Here is a 12,817-nt window from a genome sequence, read left to right as displayed (position 1 = left end):
TGACACTTGTAATGCAAACGACATAGAAAGCGACACATACTAGAACAAAAAAAGCATGAAAATGATACTTTTTATAGTGAAAACAAGTAAAAGGGATAGTCGTAACACATGAAAGAGAAGGTGTGCAAGAGCAAAAATTGGGAAAACTCACCAAAATAGAATAACAATCACAACCTAAAGCAAGAGAATGTTGATGAAAGTGCACACTAACTGTCGACACAGGTTGAACAACACAGACATTGTCTTGATGTACCTGTGCCATGCCTGTTCAAGCTTGAAAAAAAGAGCACACTTATGAACTTGTTGCAGACTAAGCATGTGTGAGCAGTTTCCTTTGACACTTATTGATCGAATATAAAGTGACTATGGAATGAATGATCACAAGATCGACGGTAGGCTCCAAAATTTAAGTGTAGACAAAATTTTGGAGGTTTTATGTCGCAACAACAACAACTTATTACCTTATGTGACTAGTTTCAACATATATGATTGGCAATTGGTCCATGATGTAGCTACCTTCGTATGTCATATATATTTTGGAACACCACTGCATTAATCTTACCTGTTTCTCCTATGCTTTCATGATCTTTTCATTATCATCTTTTTAACTTTGAAGTCTAACCTTTACAATTATTACTATCTCAACCAATTCTAGAGGGGTTTCACCCATCTTTATCTAATCTAACTCCTCTCCTCTAATGTGTGATGTCCCTCCCATGCTAGTTCTACTAAGCATTTCCTTCCTTTTTCTTTTCTTTTTTTTGTTAGTAAATTTTCTTATGTGTTGAAATAACACACAATTGTTAGTTGAAGAAAATAATTAAATTTCAATATATCTAGTGGTATGGGTTATATATGCATTGGCCTAGCCTAGGTTGAAATTGAATATCTATTGTTGTTGCACATCAGACTTAAATTCAAACTAGAAAAATCGGTAAAATTAATTCAATAATTTTATTTACAACAAACCTTTCCTTTTCTCTTGAGCGCATTCAACGCGAGTGTTGAACCTTAACTATGATACCACTCTATAACATACCTAGTCCCCTAATGTTTGATTAAGGATATAAAGCACCAAAATTTCATCTTTGTTATCTCAACGATTAACCCTAATACCACTATATAATGTACCCAACTCCCTTAATCATCTTTAAGGAAACAGAGTTAAGATTTCATGCTTTCTTTTACTCTCCTTGAAACTCCTTTATGATAACACCACCATCCTCTACTCATAAAGAACTTTCCAATATAAATCTCCTCAAAACTAACCTCAAGACACAAAAATATGCCTAGTTGCATATTTCACCTTCAAAGTACCACGACAACATCTGTACCACTGACACATGGCAAAGACGTGACAATACTTGCATGCATGTCTCAACTACTAAGACCACATCATCTCTTGACACATAAACCACAACCTCGTCCAAATTTGGGATCTCTGGATGCATCAACCACTTTCCCCTTTGCATATGGATATGGTAGTTTATTTCCTTGCACTACCATTATGGCAGGTTATGAATTCTCGAATCTTTGGATACATCTAGGAAATCCAAAACATCTGGATCTCAGTATAATCCAAGTATCCCTCTTACCTACAAGCCATATCTCTAGATATTTAGATTTGACATCAACTTCATGTACACTACCATGTTGACCCCTATTGCCACAAATCTCCACATCGCCTCGCTATGCCAACATGTCACGTCAGAACATGGCAATATGCCACATCATCTAACTCCTACCCTTCATGCCACATCAACTCATGCTACTTGTAGGAATTAGGATTTGCTCACATGGCTTCATGTAACTCCCTGTTGTGACCAGCAACAACCCCCCTCTCATTTAAGTGTCATCCAAAATACTAAATGTGTGGGGACCCTTAGTTAAAATTTAGGAAAAGCAAAAGTAGTGCTTAAATTCCTTTTCCGCCAATAAAGTTACCATCATAAGCTTAGGAAACTCCTTGGAATACTTAAAATCTAAGTTTATGATAAGGGAAAAATCTTTAAAATCGCATCGTAAAACGACAGTAGGATGCCACCATTCAAGTGCAATCCTGGCATTTGTGAGATCGTGGCATTGAACAAATATCACGTCGCGTTAAGCAAAACTTATCTGAAATACTTCAGAATTTAGCGATTTGCGATAACACCAATCGCAAGATCGCATATTGCAGGAAACAGGTTAACGAAATGTGTCATACATAAAACTTATGCGATCTGCGATATTGTGATACCGCGATAAAGCAATGGTTGTGATGTTAGGCTAGATCAGCACTGCGATGTTATGTTTATGCAATTTTGCGATGTTGCGACGTTGCGATGATGCGATGGTGCGATGGTGTGATCTGCGATGTTGCGAAGCAAATCGCAAAATCGCTCCATCGCAGATCTTTCGGACACGATATTCAAGAAAAGCTATTTTCCATAAGCTGACACATGATTATGCGCTTTAAATGCTAATAAAGGAGTTAGTTGTCAGTTATTAATAAAATATGAACACGTTCTTTTCAAAGAATCACTTCACGTAAGGTGGTGTATTTGGTATGTCTGCAGCATTTAAAACTCTCCCATCACCCTTCCTAGTCATTCATTTCTACTTCACTTGTGAATTGCAGGAACGGAGAACGGAGGACGATACAAAGCAATATGCAGGTTGAAATGGGAAAGAAAAACAAAGCCCCGAGCTCCGAAGAAAAGGAAATGGCACCTTTGTATACAGACACGGCTTGTAACAGAGACGCGGGAATAGCTACGTGGGAAGGCATGTACAGGCTACTCGAAGAGGAGAACCCCAGAGTGATGGAAGTTACTGCTGTTGCGGGCTCACAGAGTTCTTCTGAAGCAACCCTAACAGAGCTAGCTTGCTCATTCCTACATCGGATAGCAGCGAGGCCAAAAATCCTCCCATACACAGATATGGTCAAGTGGATACTTGATAGCGCAGAAATAAAAAATAGACAGTTCAAGGTTCATGGTCAAGGACTCATCGGTTCATTTGCTGCACAGGATTTAAAGCTCATGTATCATCTGCCTGAGCCACAGGCAACTTATAACACGCAATTCATAGAGAAATTCGTGAAGGAGAACCAGAACCTGTCAGAAACCACCAAAGACTGGTCCAGGAAAGACGAACCGCTCAAGAAAGATAAACATGGTATGTACAGTATTGGTTCCCTTACCTCCCCATATTTCTTTGCTGCTGCCATGCTCTGTAGAATATTTGGAATGCCAGATATCAACAAATTTTCATTCGAATGGTTACCATAACTAGATGCTGCCACAAATGCCACTATTGTAGATTGGGCCAAAATTTTATCTGATAACCTAATCACAACTATTGTCAGTTATCGGTCCAAAAGAGCTACGTCTCAAAGGATTTATCCTCCTTTTTACCTAGCTGCATATGTTATGGATTCAATATGTTATGTTTCTGAGTTCCCTGTTGTGGGTTGGAAGTGGACAACTCAAGACCCCTTACCTATTCATGTCTATCATAAAGAATTGTGGGACTCCCAGTTCACTCCATACTTCTACCAAATTTGTCATGGAATTATGCTGCCCTTGTATAGAATGTTGTATGATAAAGACCCCCCGAGGTGCTCACCTGAAGCACAGGTAGACATCCTCCCCATCGCAAGATGGTTCGGGGAGGAATTGTTCACTTATGTTAGGGTATTTGGAAGTACTGCACCCCCTCATGTTCTACCTTTGTATATCCCTGATAAACTCCTAGCTCGAGAAATTGCATATCAAACCTGTGGAGAAGGTGGCCTAACTAAAGACTTAAAGGACAAAAAGAAGGCTATATGGCCACAGTTTCCTGTAGCTTGTGGGGCCTTTTCACTATTTGATGTAGGTCATGCGTTCACTGAAGTACAGAATATGACGTGTTTACAACTATTCAAATTCCCGGGAAGACCATTTGACCCGAATGAGGTTGCCCAGAATTTCACAACTACAGTCAAGATAAAAGTGTTCGTTGGGAAAAAGGATTTATTTGATGATATATTCCAACAGAAAAGCACACTTCAAGAGATTTTGCGCGAAGCCCAATTGCAATTGTCTCCAGAAGACTTTCAAAAGTTCATGGTATACAGAGAAAGAAGATTAGCCAATATTCCTCTAGAGAAACTACGACTGTCCGCAAGAGAACCAACTCCAAGCGTTAGTCTCAGTGGGAGTTCAAGCACTAACGGATCTAAATCTAAATCTGAACAAGAAATGCCCGAACACTCTAAAAGATCCAGAAATGACCAGGATAGGAGCGAAGAGTCAGCTAAAGATACTGCTCAGTCAATGGAACTTCTACAACAGCAGGTTGTTGCCCCCCTGCAAAGAGATCTTCCTCCTCTCACCATTGAAGCACCACCAGTCACAACCGAATTAGATAAAGAATGGGAAACCTTCAACGAATTGGTCAATCTTGAAGGACAAGCCCTAAAAACACCTATGAGCAATACATAGGTAGCACAAGAAGTAGTCACAACAATAGTCAGCAATGTCTCAGATACGGAGCATATTCCTGTTGCCCCATCTTCTGAGCTTATACTCAACATTGAAGAAATTCCCCCTCTGAATATATTTTATAGCCCACAACATAAAGCAGTGGTAAGAAGACAGAGAAAGAAAAGGAGATTGGAAAATACACTCTCGCAAGATGCAGAACAATTAGACGTCTTGTGGAAAGATCCCACCAGCAATCCTACTGAAAATCTCACCAAACTATCTCAGATCGCAGGAGTGTACGCCTCTGTGACTATTGATAAAGCATCGGAAGTATAACAGTTGTTAAAAGAACGGGAAGATCAAATACAAGTATTGCAACAACAATTGCAACAAGCCAACACCAATAATGAAGCACAGAAATAGCTTGAAAGGTTGCAACAGGACTTCCAGCAAATGTAGATAGGATATCAGAAAAGTTTGGATGAGAAAGGAAAGCAGTTACAAGATTTACAAGAGATGCACAAAGACGACCCTAAGCTCACAGAGTTTATTTCGGAATCTATTTCCTTGAATGAACTACAGCAGCAAGAAGTGTTGGGCCAAAAGATATCACAGTGGAGTTATTATTATGAAACTAGTGATAAGATCACTAATCAAGTGGTCGATTTACGAAGTGACTATGATCTGATTGATAAACGGGTGACTGAGTACTTGGCTTGGCAGGATGAAGACGAGGGAAAAAGAGCAGGTGCACCAAGGATAAATGAGAACCATAAAGAGCTGCTCTTTAACAAGTGGGACGATCAAATCAGGGAAGCAGAACAAGCGGCAGAAACAGCAGCCACGACAGCAATCAATCTTATTGATTGTGTAAATGAGAATTTGCACAGGGCAAATTTGATCGCAGAAACCACCCCAGGATATTTACCGAACAAACTACAACTAGAGGCAGAATGGAAACAGAGAGCGCAAGAAAAGGCAAAAGCAATTCAAGGGCTGAACAGGTTAAATTGGGAATATTACTAGGCATACTTGGTGAAACCGCATAGCCAGTGGATGATTGTTAAGTGTATCATAAATGCACAGTTAAAAGCAGAAGTCAGCCAGCCGACTCTCCTTAAACCAATGATGCATACATGCAGTTTTAAAGACCAGATACAAAAGTAGTTTAGTTCTGGATTCAATTTTCACTTTAAATTTTGCTTAGAAAAAGGGCGGTCATTTAAAACCGCATCCTGAATTTTTGTAAATAAGTTATTATTAGATTTAGCAAGTAGTATTTAAACCCTTCTCATGCATTTAGAGAAGGGTCCGGAAATTTATCAAAAACTTGTCCTCAGAACATGCACTTTTGCACCCTCAAAGGAGGTTTTGGTGAATGAATGGATCAAGATTTGTTGATGTTTGCATTTGATATCTGCTACTGATGTTGCACTTCTGTACTCTTAGTGGATGTTAGAAGCAAGGAGAGATAAATCATTGTTGCTTGAAGCTTATGAGTAGGACTAGTCATAAATGGTACTTTTATCTCTTGACCATGTCATGTGGAAAGAGTCAATTTTGCGGACAAAACCGACCTCCCTAGAATCTAAGGCTTTCTAGTGACAAACAAGACAATTAAACACTACCTTTCTCTAAATATGCATTTAGAATACAAGTAATCAGGTGTTTATAACATACCTTTAGTCCAACGCTTTGTAGTAGTCCAGCCTCGCCGATCCGGATGAGCTCCTCCTTCTCTTCGAAACCTGCATTCACTAACAAACAAAAGATTACATAGCACCTGAATAACTCATAAAATAAAACATATTCATCATACAGACCAAGGAGTATATGAAACAAATCATGTATAACAATCTGTTGAGAAAAATGAGCTTAATTGTATTAAGTGGAAACAAAAGAAACCATTACAACCTGAGCCTTGGTGTTGTGCAGGTCCCTCCTAGGGTCCAGCAAGAGTTCTCCTTTACTTTGATCAGCTCACCCACTTCCAAATAAGGCTAGGAAAGGATGGGAATCTCTCCTCTCAAGCTCTATAAGGGAGTCCTAATTCCAGCAGCATCTACCCTTAGGAATGTTCAGCTTTCAACCTCCCCTCCCTCTAGCCCAATGCCTATATTTATAGTGCTTTAGAGGAAGTTAATCAGGTCCACCATCAATGGGATAAGCCCCTCTTTGAATGGGATAGCTCCCCTCTTGATGGGATAAGTTCCTCTTTCATAGGGATACATGAACCATCTGGAGGCGCTCAATACACGTCAAACAAACTTCTAGAATGCTCTAGAAATGACCACAAGTAACTTTTTTGAAGTGAAACTTGCGCCTTTTGACCTTTACAGGAGTACGCACCCACCCCTTTACAGACAGAGCGTACAAGTACGCAGGTATTGTGAACTTGAGGTGCGTACATGCAAGTAAGGCTAAGAGAAACTGCGTACCCAGAGTTATATAGATTTTTAAAGACTTTCTCTCTTTCTTGGAGTTTGACATGAAGAGCAGAGGTATAAGACTTTCCAAGGAGGATAGTATGACAGTTGATGGAGCCATACTAACTGCAAATAGTCATGGTGACAAATTTTAGTGTAACAGATTGCCCCCTAAAGTGTGAAGCCTGTAATAGATTAGGGTTTCATATCATCTAGGAAGGGTGAAGTACTTTATCATTTCAAGGATTATCTTGTGGAGAGCCCAGTCGGAACCTGCAAATATTCAACACAAAATACATATATAAGATCATATCATCGCTGAGGTAGGCATTCCCATACTCAGATTGAAAACTTTAACTAACAAACTAACTACTGTTCTGATACAGGAATGATTTCGCAGTACATCATAATCATAGACTCTTGTAGACACAGTATGGACGCAGCCATCTGTTTATGATTAGTCTACTTTACAATGAATACAAAACTCCTCGCAGCCTGGATGGTGGAAACTAGATCCAGGGTCTTCATTTCTACTTCCCGAAATGGTACGATTCTATCCATGCGAATAAATGAGTTGATGTCGAACATGGTAGAAGCCACTTGATTACCAGTCGATGATGTAAACTGCTAACAAGTGTGAGAGAGACCACCAGTGATGTCAATGGTTCTCAAAGTACCCAGTACAATCCATGAGATGTGAATGAATGAGTTGATGTCAAACATTTCACGAAGTCCTTTGATCGAAAGTCAATGATGTAAACCGTCGTCAAAGGCGAGAAACCTGCCATTGATGCATGCAGATTTCAAGGTACTGACGATTTCTAGGTCATCTCTCTAGATAATGTGCTGATGTCGATAGAAAGCGACCCGTTGCAGGCAAGCCCACAACACGAAATCATAGATCAAGTTGAAGAAATGTAGCTGTAAGGACTGACTCAGGGATGGTCGAGATGGATGACGGGTATTTTGCAGATGAATGGTTTATTTGCAGTGACCTCTTGAACACATAACGACACGACAGATGACTTGGTGACAATTGACCCAATAGTTAATACCCGTAACCCGTTGAAGACTTTCAATGTGGTTTGATCAACTGTTAGGCAAAGGATTTCCCAACCCAGGTGAATGAATAGTGTCGTGTTCAAGAGTGGTGATAAGGCTTCTTCTGAGACAAAGGATAACAAATAGGCTCCTTTTTCTCTCTTTTCCCCCACCATTTCTGGCAAGTACCTCTTTATTTTTTACAAGCTTGAGGAGGATAACATATGCTTGATTATAAGCTCATCCTTCGGATGAGTCCAACTTAGTTTAGATTCGAACCCTAAGAAGGAGTGGTCCGTTCCTGTTTGTAATCGAACAGGTCCTTTACTGTGAAATTTTAACGAGTCCAGTATAGGAGAAACTCGGCGTTTTTCAATTTTAGAGAGTCTGAAAAACTTAAGAAGACTCCAAGGTTGAACTTTTTCGTAAATTTGTGTCTCCCAAGCCCGAAAAAAGTATAAAATAATACTTGAGAGAACCGCTTGATCTTGCGACCAAGGAGTACTTTCATGATTAGTGTCTTTGACCTGAAAAGTAAAAAGCGATCAAGGACACGTCATTTTATTTCCAGTATCGAATTTGAAACGACAAAAATCCGGCAATCTTTTCCTGTTTTTACGGTCAGAAAAGGGCTATAAGGGGACCGTCTTTTAATTCCGTTTTAACGAGTGTAAAAGAAACGCTCAGCAATCTTTTCATGTTTTAGGAGTCAGAAAAGGGCTTAAAAGATGACTCTGATGTTTTTGTTTGTGAAAAATGACAATTTTCCCTGAAAACCCTTTATCCTGCACACAAAAACCAACACATTACTCATACCTATTTAAAGATAGATAAAAATACTTTGAAAAATACCTTTTCACGGTGGAAAATAAACAAATTTAACATTTATTTACTCAAAAAACCTATAAAAAGGGCTTTTACCATTTCATTTTTACCATTTTACTGTTGAGGAGAGAAAAAAGGCTTTTGGCAAGAAACTTCCCGTGGACATTGCGGAGAATCCGACCGTCGAAACCGAACGCCGTCTCATCAGGTATTCTACAACATCCTCCTCTTCATTTCCATCCATTTAGAATTTGTTTTTAAGCTTTAGTTTCATTTTTTGGAGGCCTTGGGGTTTCAAGGTCCGCTTTTCGGGGTACGCAGGTGCTCCACTGGTGACCTGCGTACCCCGACATTTTCTCGGTTGGGAAAATGTCGGGCGTACGCAACTTGCCTTAAGAGAGCCTGCGTACACACGCTCTGTCTCTAAATGCGGGCTGCGTACACCGCGGAGAGGATTTTCAAACCCCCATTTCTCCAAAATGAACCAACAAATTTTAATTTTATGGACTCTAACAGATGTTTTATGGTGTGTAGATTGCCCACCATGCTTGATTGGCGCGAGAGAGAACACGAAGATGTTGATTTGGCCGCCTCACCAACCTTCCATTGATGCTTTGAAAGCATGCAGCCTTTACAAATACTGGGCCATACCTGGCATGAGGGCCCAGGTGCGCTTTCTAGAGTGGCTGGTTGAAAGGTGGAACGTTCACGATCAGTGCTTTTACATTGGAGGGCACCAGCTCGAGATAGAGCCCTCAGATATTTACTTTCTCACTGGTTTGCCCAAGAGGGGCGAACAATTGACTCTGTCCGGGACTAGGCCGGGTGGCCAGTCCATTGCTAGTCTCCGACTAGAGTGGTGCAATAATCAGAACCAGGAGAAGGGGATAGAGATCAAAAAGGTATCCCGACCTGAACTTATGGTAATTGCCTTTACAGTTACCAGACTTTGCGGGGCTGCCACTTTGCACATTGCCACTGGATCCCAGATGCGGATGGCGATTGATTGCTATCGGGGCACCATTTTCAACTGGTGCGATGCTGTGTTGGCCAACTTAAAGGGCCAACTGACTAGGACCAAAAACGGACAGCTGAAGACTTTTGGTTATGGGCCTTTAGTTGTGAGTTTTGCCCTAGAGAGGGTTCCGATGCTGATCCCACAGCAGCTCACTGTTGAGGTTGGGCCTCCCCGAGAGCCTAAGTTGACGCGATGGGTTGCGGTTATGGCCCGTCATCCTGACGAGGGCACGGAGGTTGTCCGATTTAGACCGGAGTATTTTCACTGGTTGGAGGACCAGATCTTCTCGATACAGGATTTTCCTTATGCCGGAGTTGATTTTCGTGGAGATCCGGACATGGTTCTTCCACCGGGAGAACAATGGGACGACACAGGTAATTCATTTTTCGCAAGTTTCTAAATTATCTACTTTTTTTCGTTTTTATATCGTCTCAAAACTGACAGTAACAATTTTCAAAATGCAGATGTAGGCCCACGGTGTCCAGCCAATCTCCGGCCTTTCGAGAGGAGACAACCAGTTGCACCAGCACCGGCCCCACAAGACGCGGCCACAGAGACCTTAGCTGAGTTGGAACAAGACCTAGAGCGTCTTACGGCAGACATACCAGAGACTACTATAGATGATATTCCTATCAGGCTTCAGCGCTATGTCGTCGCAGTCCCAGGACCTTTTAGGAGGTTCTTGTGTAGGGTGGCGCGTGCAGTGGTGTCGTATAGAGAGCATCACCAGTGATTGGATGTTTTTGTAGACACATGTGACATTTTGGTTTTTTGTACTTATCATTTTTGCCGATCATAAGGTGTTTTTCAACCTATGATCGAAGACGATGTATTTTTTACACACTCCTATCTATATATATTATTATTACCGGCTTATCTTGTTAAACATGTGTGATGAAATGTTTTTAAATTTACATGTACGATTATCGCAAATGTCTGTCTAACATTCGAGAAGCAATTGCATCTGCTAATGTATTTAAAGACCTTGGAATATGCTGATATTCAATGTAATCAAATTCACGTTCCAAGAGACGCACTCTCAAAAATAATCTTAATAACACTGGATTTCTAATGGCATACACTCTATTAAGCTGGAATACAACGAGTTCAGAATCACTATCAAACTCCGAATCCCAAATGAAATAGATTCAGACAATAATTCAATCACTGCACTGTATTCTGCAATGTTGTTTGTTGTTTGACCAAGGCTCACCCCATGCATAGAAACTAACTCGTCAGAGGGCGAATAAATAACCCAAGTTGCGGAAGAGATATTCCGTGTACTACGACAAGCACCATCAGCGAATCCAATGTACGTTTGGAGAGGCATCGACATCTGCAATATCAAGAGTAAAACCAAGATAAGCCAGAATAACGACGAAAAACACACTTTCTAAGCTAAGCACACTGTCTATACTAACAAACACACCAGCTAGAAAGAAAAACCTAACCTAACTAAAATCTCCATACCTATCATTTAAGCATAATACCTCTTTAGGTAAAGTCCATTTCTGGGTTTACCCAAAGAGTCCCCGTCAAAATCTACCAGCTCATAGGCCCCTTTTGCTAACTTTCGCTTGACAATGTAGGGTCCATGCCACATAGGAACAAATTTTCCAGCACCTAATTTATCGTTAGCTTGATCATATAATAGCACTAGGTCTCCTTCCGAAAAATTTCGAGGAGTCACATTTCAATCATACTGAGCTTTCATACGTTTTGCGTGAGTCTCGATTGCCAATGCAGCGTCACGTCGAGTCTCATCTAATTGAGCTAAGTATAATAAACGCTTCTCCTCTTCGGAAGTAGCTGGAAGTAATTCGACAGCTATTTGAAGTGACGGGATTTCGCATTCAATGGGTAGCACAGCTTCCAAACCATAAACTAGTTGGAAAGGAGTGAACCCTGTTGATGTTTTCACTGAGGTTCGGTACGCCCAAAGCGCGGAAAATAACATGTTGTGCCAATTCGACCGATGAATACCAATGATTCGTCGGATCATGATAACTAAAACTTTGTTGATGGATTCAACCAGACAGTTCGCTTGTGGATAATAAGGGGTTGAGCTATCGTGACGCAAACCAAGCTGGCCTGTAAGTTCTGTCATCATAACGTTTCGAAAATGGCGCCCATGGTCAGTGATTATCGCTTGTGGGACACAAAACCTAGCAATAATGTGATTGAATACAAAAATTGCAGCTGTCTTGCCGTCTGCCTCGAATGTAGGCATCGCCTCGGCCCACTTAGTAAAATAATCAACCGCAAGGATGATATACGCATGCCCCCCAGCCGAGTGAGGGTTACATGTAATAAAATCGATACCCCATTTGGCAAAAGGACCAACGACAATTATAGGGTGGAGAGGAGCAGGTGGTGCGCGCATCTTGCGATCAAACACTTGACAGTTGTGGCATTTCCGGACCGCAATAATACAGTCTTTAAACAAGGACGGCCAGAAGTAGCCAGCGTGCAATATCTTTTGGGCTGTGGCATACCCAGACATATGACCGCCACACGCTCCAGAGTGACAATCATTTAGAACCCTTTCAGCTTCTTCGTGAGTTAAGCAACGGCGAAAAACCAAGTCCGCCCCACGGCGATAAAGAGTATCTCCAATAATTTTGTACTGTTGGGACTGGAATCGAATTTTCCGACGTTCCGTCTTTGAAACTTCGGGCCGAAAGGATTGGGTCTGGAGATAGACGATTATATCCCCATACCACGGATCTAAAGTGCTGATGAGAAACAAAGATTCGTCCGCAATGGGCTCCTCTGCCACAGTTTCTGTGTCAGCACGCGGGAAATCACACATTAACTCTGCACAAACTAAAGATTTCTTAGACTTAGATTTTTCAAATTCCAAGTCGAACTCTTGCAGGATAACAATCCATTTGGAGTACTTGCCCCCTAGCAATTGTTTAGTGAGAATGTAAATCATAGGGTTGCAATCCGAAATAACTGTAGTTTTACGGAGTAGAATGTAGCGACGAAAACGTTGGACAGCTTGAATGGCTGCCAATGCCAATTTCTCCACATGTGAATATTTGAGCTCAGTT

The sequence above is a fragment of the Pinus tabuliformis genome, chromosome 2_2, assembly GCF_031772625.1.
Source record: "Pinus tabuliformis cultivar Carrire ecotype Pingquan chromosome 2_2, CPIR1, whole genome shotgun sequence".
Taxonomy (NCBI): domain Eukaryota; kingdom Viridiplantae; phylum Streptophyta; class Pinopsida; order Pinales; family Pinaceae; genus Pinus; species Pinus tabuliformis.
The sequence above is the reverse complement of the archived record's forward strand: the minus strand, read 5'-3'. Positions refer to the sequence as shown.